Here is a 6291-nt window from a genome sequence, read left to right as displayed (position 1 = left end):
AAACTTTTTGTAGTAGCCTAATATATGTGCACGCATTAAACTGTGGAGTGTGTGCGCTGTTGTGCATGTTTGTGTGGATTACGTGCGCCGTGATCCTGCACCATACACTGTATTTTCTATAACAACGTGAGCACTGGGCTGCATGAGGAATAAACAATTAAGACATGGTGCTGCATTTGCACAGGCCGTGTAATCGGGTTCTATGTCTGTCTGTCTGTCTGTCTGTCTCTCTCTCTCTCTCTCTCTCGCTCTCTCTCTCGCGCGCGCACAGCGCGGCACCGTAATACGTTGTACAGATTTGCCGTTTTTACAAGCAGCTCCCATACAATGTAAAGGTGAATGATCGTCACTTGCACCTTCTACAAATAGTTTTTTAATTGATTGAATGTGATTACAAACTTTACATATGCTGATGTGAACACAGCACTCGCCCATATATGGCGAGCTGACACCTGTCACTCAGCAGGACGCCTGCTCCGGGTCTCTCCTCACACCACAGCTTCACTTCTCTCCTGAGGCCGTTATTCCTTTAATCCTGCCTGTTTCTGCTCTCTATCACATTTAACAGGTTCAGAATAATAAGCCAGTGGACCATTATATGTAAAGGAATACATGTCTTCTTCCTCTTTATTGACGGGAGTGACACTCGGATCCATGATTTTCTATGTTAAACAGACGGGGATTCAGCGGGACTCCCTTATGTTACGTCACAGCCGAATGCGGAAGTAAAAAGCAAAGACGTGCGAAAACGTACTAAAACGTCTCCAGGAGACCCTGTGGGTTATTAATTTCAGAATTTCTTTAAAAACAGTATTGTTAACGTATTTTCCTATGATTAGTTAAGTTTTGTCTTTAACCTGCAATATGCTCTTTAAACGACAGCACAATGAGAAGCTCCAATCATCTCCTCTCATTGAGAGAAACAAACATTAAAAGACCAAACCTCAGCTCCTAAAGGAATCTGTTTCACTCATCCTCTGTCTTCAGTCTCACTTTGTTAAATAAATCGTGAGAGAATCGCATGTTGTTAAATGTGTCCATCCCCAAATACATAAACACACGTGTAAAAATAATACATCAGTAAATAACGAACAGCTAGTGAATGTTTCTGAGGCAGTAGTGGTGGTATTGTGTGGTTAAAATATACCAACAAACAAACAGTAACATTCAGTAAACAGTGAAATGAGCGCATCACGGCGCGAGACAAACTCTTCGCCCCTGTAGGCTGTATTACAGGTGTTTGGATTAGTCCTCACAGGTGACAGAAATGACTAATAACAGTTCAAACACAGGACATAAGTCACATTTGATTAAAGTGCTGAAACGGGCTGTAGTCACGTCAGAAAACGGGGATGAAAAGTTGAAAAACAGAGAACTCAGCAGGTGTGGGAAATGTTCAAGGCTGGCTGTTTTACTTTATCAGTGAACTTTTCGTTCCTCCTGCAAGGGGATTTTTTTTAAGTAGAGAAGAAAGACAGACTTTAAATGTTAAATGTGATTTCAAACCTACCTCCGTGGTTTCAGATGCTCTCTCACTCCCAGGTGTCAAACATCAACGGTGAAAAAGATTGGGGGAAAGAAAGCGACAGGTGCTCCGCGTCCTCAGAGGATGTCACAATATCTGACCCGTGCAAAGAGTTTCAATCCTGATCATAAACATTACTGTTTAAAGTCACTGTTTCTAGTCATAGTTCGTCCAGAATCTGCAGACACACAGAAGTGATCTGCTGCTGCAGAGACGTCAATCCCACTGGCTGCGCGCGGAGGGGGAGGGGGAGGGGGGGGGCGACAGGGCGCACATGTAACATGTGACAGCAGCTTCATTGACCAAGAGCGGGGGTGATTTGTGCCATCCTTAACCTCTCTAAGCAGAGAAACGAACCCTTTGTCCGTATACCAAAACGCGCATGAGAAGCTACGTGACTTCTTCTGGCAGACGATCAAGGGACAAAAAACTCAAAGATAACAAACTGCTATCACTGCAGTGACATCTGCCACCAACAGCGGCTGCAGGTTGAAATCATAGAGTGTAAACTGAAAAATACTTTTTTCATAACTTTAATTTTTACAACAATGCACAAGGCTTCAGGAAGAACCTGTCGAGTTCTAGTTTTACAGCTTTTTAACAGTTGATGAAATATAAACTTTGTGGGACAAAACAAAACGGGGAGTATACCATAACAGGGTTGGTCATTTTCTCCAGATTCACTTTTTAAGGATAAGGATCATCTTTATTGATCCTCCAATGGGGGAAATTTGGGTGTTACAACACCCAGTAAAACAGGGAATATAAACAGCATCAAGAACAGCTATGAGCCAGTTTACATGAATTAAATAAGGGGGATAAAAAATACAAAGACTTAAATTGTCATGTTTGGGTGTTTTGTGTCTCTTCCCCACGTGTGTGTGTGTTTTGTTTCCCTGTCTGTCACTCCCTCTGTGTCTACTAACTATCAATCAGTGTCCACAGGTGTGGCTCATCCAATCAACCGGGTTACTTAAGCTGGCTTCTGCCAGGAGGCCAGCGCCAGATTATTGTTGTTCCATTGTGGTCAGTAGCTCTCGTGTTCTCTAGTGTTTTCAGTGCTCCAGTGATATTTCTTGTATTATTCCCTGTCGTGTTTATTAACCTCCGTGTTCTCTCTCCTCTTAGTGTTCCCAGTCCTGCGTTCCTGTCCCTGTCTCCGTCGTCGTCTTGTTCGTCTGATCTGGCTTCTTCACGCGTGCCTTGTACACCTCGTGTCACATAGTTTGTTGTTGCACATTTAGAGTCACTTAGATTTTCATGTACACATAGTTGAGTGTCACATTGTTTTGCTTACACAGTTGATTGTCACATTTAATAACTTGTACACATTCTTCGAGTCACATAGTTTCATGTTACACATTAGTGTCACTTATATTTCTTGTATTCTTGATCACTCGTGTATAATAAATTGTTCCTTCGTTTTCATTTTCGGTTTCTGTCTTGTGCTTTTGGTTCTACATTATTCTAAACATAACATAAATAATACAAGGCATAAACACTATGTACACTTTTGCTCGTGGAAAGACAGGAATTAAAACACACACAGTGTGTAACATTAATGTTAAGGTGATTACAGTACAGAGTCATGTCATGTGGCAGTGATGCTGTTAAACAGTCTGACTGCAGATGGGATGATCAGTCTTGCAGGGTGGGGGTCTCAGTCTGCTGCTGAAGTATCTGCTCAGAGACCCCACAGTGTCGTGCAGGGGGTGAGAAGGATTGTCCATGATGGATGTCAGCTTCAGGAACATCCTCCTCTACAGAGTCCTGACCAGTCTGTGTCTCTCTCTGTGCTCCCTCCTCCCCAGCAGACCACTGCATAGAAAAGTGCAGACGCCACCACAGAGTCATAAAACGTCTGTAACAGAGTCCTGCACAGTCCAAAGGACCTCAGTCGTCTCAGCAGATGCAGCCGACTTTGGCCCCTCTTGTACAGGGCGTTGGTGTTGTGTGACCAGTCCAGTTTATTGTTGAGGTGAGCACCCAGGTACTTGTATGACTCCACAGTCTCAATGTCCAGACCCTGGATGTTCACCGGTGCAGTCTGACGTGACTTCCTGCTGAAGTCTATCACCATCTCCTTAGTCTTGCTGGCGTTGAGCTGAAGGTGGTTGAGCTCACTCCAGTCGACAAAGTCCATAATGACCTGCCTGTACTCCTGCTTAGCGAGCAGGCATTTTGAGATTTTGGTTGACGTTGTCTTTAGGTCCTGACAGTAATTAATAACTCATGTTCTCTGAAAAAGAAACTAAACAAATCCGTCATCTGCAGCGGCTGTAAACACAAAAACTTAGACCAATGTTGGCACTGGGTACACATTCTATAAACCAATCTATCCCATGCATGCATGAGCTGAAATCTGCTTCTGGACCAATGACGTTAGTGCATGTAAGTGAGGGGCGTGGCTTTAGAGGGAGCACGGAGGGGAGGGGGTGCAGAATGGAGAGGATGCTACTTTCAAAATCATTTTTAAAATAAAAATTTAAAATAATTACCAACCCTGCTTTTAACACACACTGTATGAGAGAAATCTCTGTACATGAGTGGACAATTTACACATAACTCTGTCCGTGCAGATTGTCGAGGAAATGATCAAGACTCCACACAATAAGACTCCTTATAATACAATATTATATTAGACTCAGATGAACAGTGCTGGAGACATGATTCAGCATCACACCTGTGGTTTACTGTAATGATCAAACAGAACTGCCAGACTCTTCCAAAGACTCTGCATATATTCAAGAAGATGTGATCGTTATCAGGATCATGTTGCTGGATCAGATCTGACTGACATCAGCAGCAGTGAATTAACATGACACATTTAATGAAGCAATTACAGAGCGCAGAGCACTGGGATGCTCTTCAGATGTATATGGGTATAGATGTAAGAATAGACGTGATCTCGTTAACGTATAGAGAGCATAATGTAATTATTCAGAGCAGCTGCTGTATAGTGCTCAATGATTATCATGCAGGAAATGTATTTCACAATGCAACTAATACGATATGATTAAATGCAGAAGTTGATAAATGAAGACAACAAGCGTTTAGAATAACATTATAACGTGATTTGATATAAATGTGAAACAGCATGTAATCACATTATGTGCGATGGTTGAGTTTATTTTAATGTGTCATCAGTTCATTTTTGTAAAATCTAAATCAGATCTCATTAAAGATCCTTCCTCAGCAGCTGCCTGACGTTTTTAATCTGTTGTCACAATAAACACAGAGCGGAGGATGCAGAGATGCCGCCGCAGTGTTGGCCGCCACATCATGATCGCAGCACCCACAAACCGGCCGTCAGCGCTCATAGATGTGTTTAGTGTTGGTTCATGGATTTCAGGGCTCAAAGAAGATCACACTCATCTTAAATACAGGATGAAAGTGAACGTTTGTTTTCATCCCCGTGGGGCGAGTCACGCACCAAACGGTCGACCACAGGAGCAGCGACGCGCATACACCCAGACGGAGCGGGGAGGACGGGGGGCAATTCGGGGTTAAGTGTCTTGCCCAAGGACACTCCTTCCATCTCTTTGTTCTGAGTTGAAACCATAACGTACGCAGACGATACGGTTTTATTTTGCAGACTTAATGAGACTCTAGCACACGAGTGACAGGAGAGCCTTTGATGATGAGACGTCGAAGTCCTTCTCACTGGATTTAAAAAGCTCAGAGTCGAGACATTCGTTGATTGTGTAAACGGCTTGACGCACACAGAGACAGAAATGGTCTCTTTGGTGGCTGTGAGGACACTGGACACCGCTGATGATCTCCAGTCGAGCATGATAAGACAAACCTATTCTAAGTTCTGCTGAGGGTTGGACTCCAGACAACCTTCCTCACCATCTTGGTTTCACTCAGGCTGTTTTCTTACACTGCCTTTATCCAACTGTGAGGAAGAGGGGACATTTTCACAACTGAATGGAATACAAAATGAACTCAGATCAACCATGGGTCAGAAAAGACTTTCAGCACTGTCTTTGACTTTGAGGACTTGATGGCACTTTGGAAGTCAAGACAGAAGGACTTCTAAAGGTGGTAACTTGATGGTGCTGTCAGTGGGCTGTCAGCATTATTATCTGCTGCAGTTCTTTTTGTGGATGATGCTTTTTGCATAACAGTTGCCTTGCATCACTGTGGTGTCACGCTGCTATATGGGAAAATGTTACACTACGTGTACTCTCTTATAATGTGTCATATAAATGTGTGAAAAGGGTCTTTGAGCTCTGCATGCACAGTACTCCTGATAAGGATGTTTTTTTCTTGTTTCTCATGTGGGGACAGATTATCCTGTTTTGATGTGAGAATGCAGCAGCATATTATCCAGAGAATTCACAGACGATGGTGTCCGTGACTGCTGAACTGGTGCATAGAGAGTATTCATGCAACCTCTAAGAACTCTGTGAAGAAATCTCATTTCCGCTGTCATTCTCGAGCTGTCAGTTTGGGCTGTCCGCAGGTTAATCAGCTGTTTTGTCACCGGACCTCATCTAACCAATGGTGCAGCGTTCCTCCTTTGTTTTCGGCCTATCAACGTCCAGCTCTCCTTTTAAATATGATCCTTTTTCTTCCCTAGTTCTTTCAAGCTGGCTTCGTGCGCCCCTCCACCTCCCCATCACCGCCATCTTCAGAAGCAGAGTTAACTCCCATCAATTCTTCTCCAACTCGGTCTCATCAAATCATCAGTCCTCCACCACCAGGGTCTGGACTCCATGGGGGGATCTATCCTAATGACGAGCAGGACTTCATCACAAAAA

General features: G+C 43.5%; 1 long non-coding RNA gene across 1 annotated transcript; it reads left to right on the top strand.

Annotated features, from left to right (window-relative positions):
* Positions 1-2372: 2372 nt before the first annotated feature.
* On the top strand, positions 2373-2953 carry LOC306819010. The gene is made up of 2 exons (XR_013778465.1): positions 2373-2551; positions 2654-2953. It is a non-coding gene; the product is annotated as an uncharacterized lncRNA (long non-coding RNA).
* Positions 2954-6291: the final 3338 nt, after the last annotated feature.

This window comes from Symphodus melops, assembly GCF_947650265.1.
Source record: "Symphodus melops genome assembly, chromosome: 23".
Taxonomy (NCBI): Eukaryota; Metazoa; Chordata; class Actinopteri; order Labriformes; family Labridae; genus Symphodus; species Symphodus melops.
This window is presented reverse-complemented; position numbering and strand designations above follow the sequence as displayed.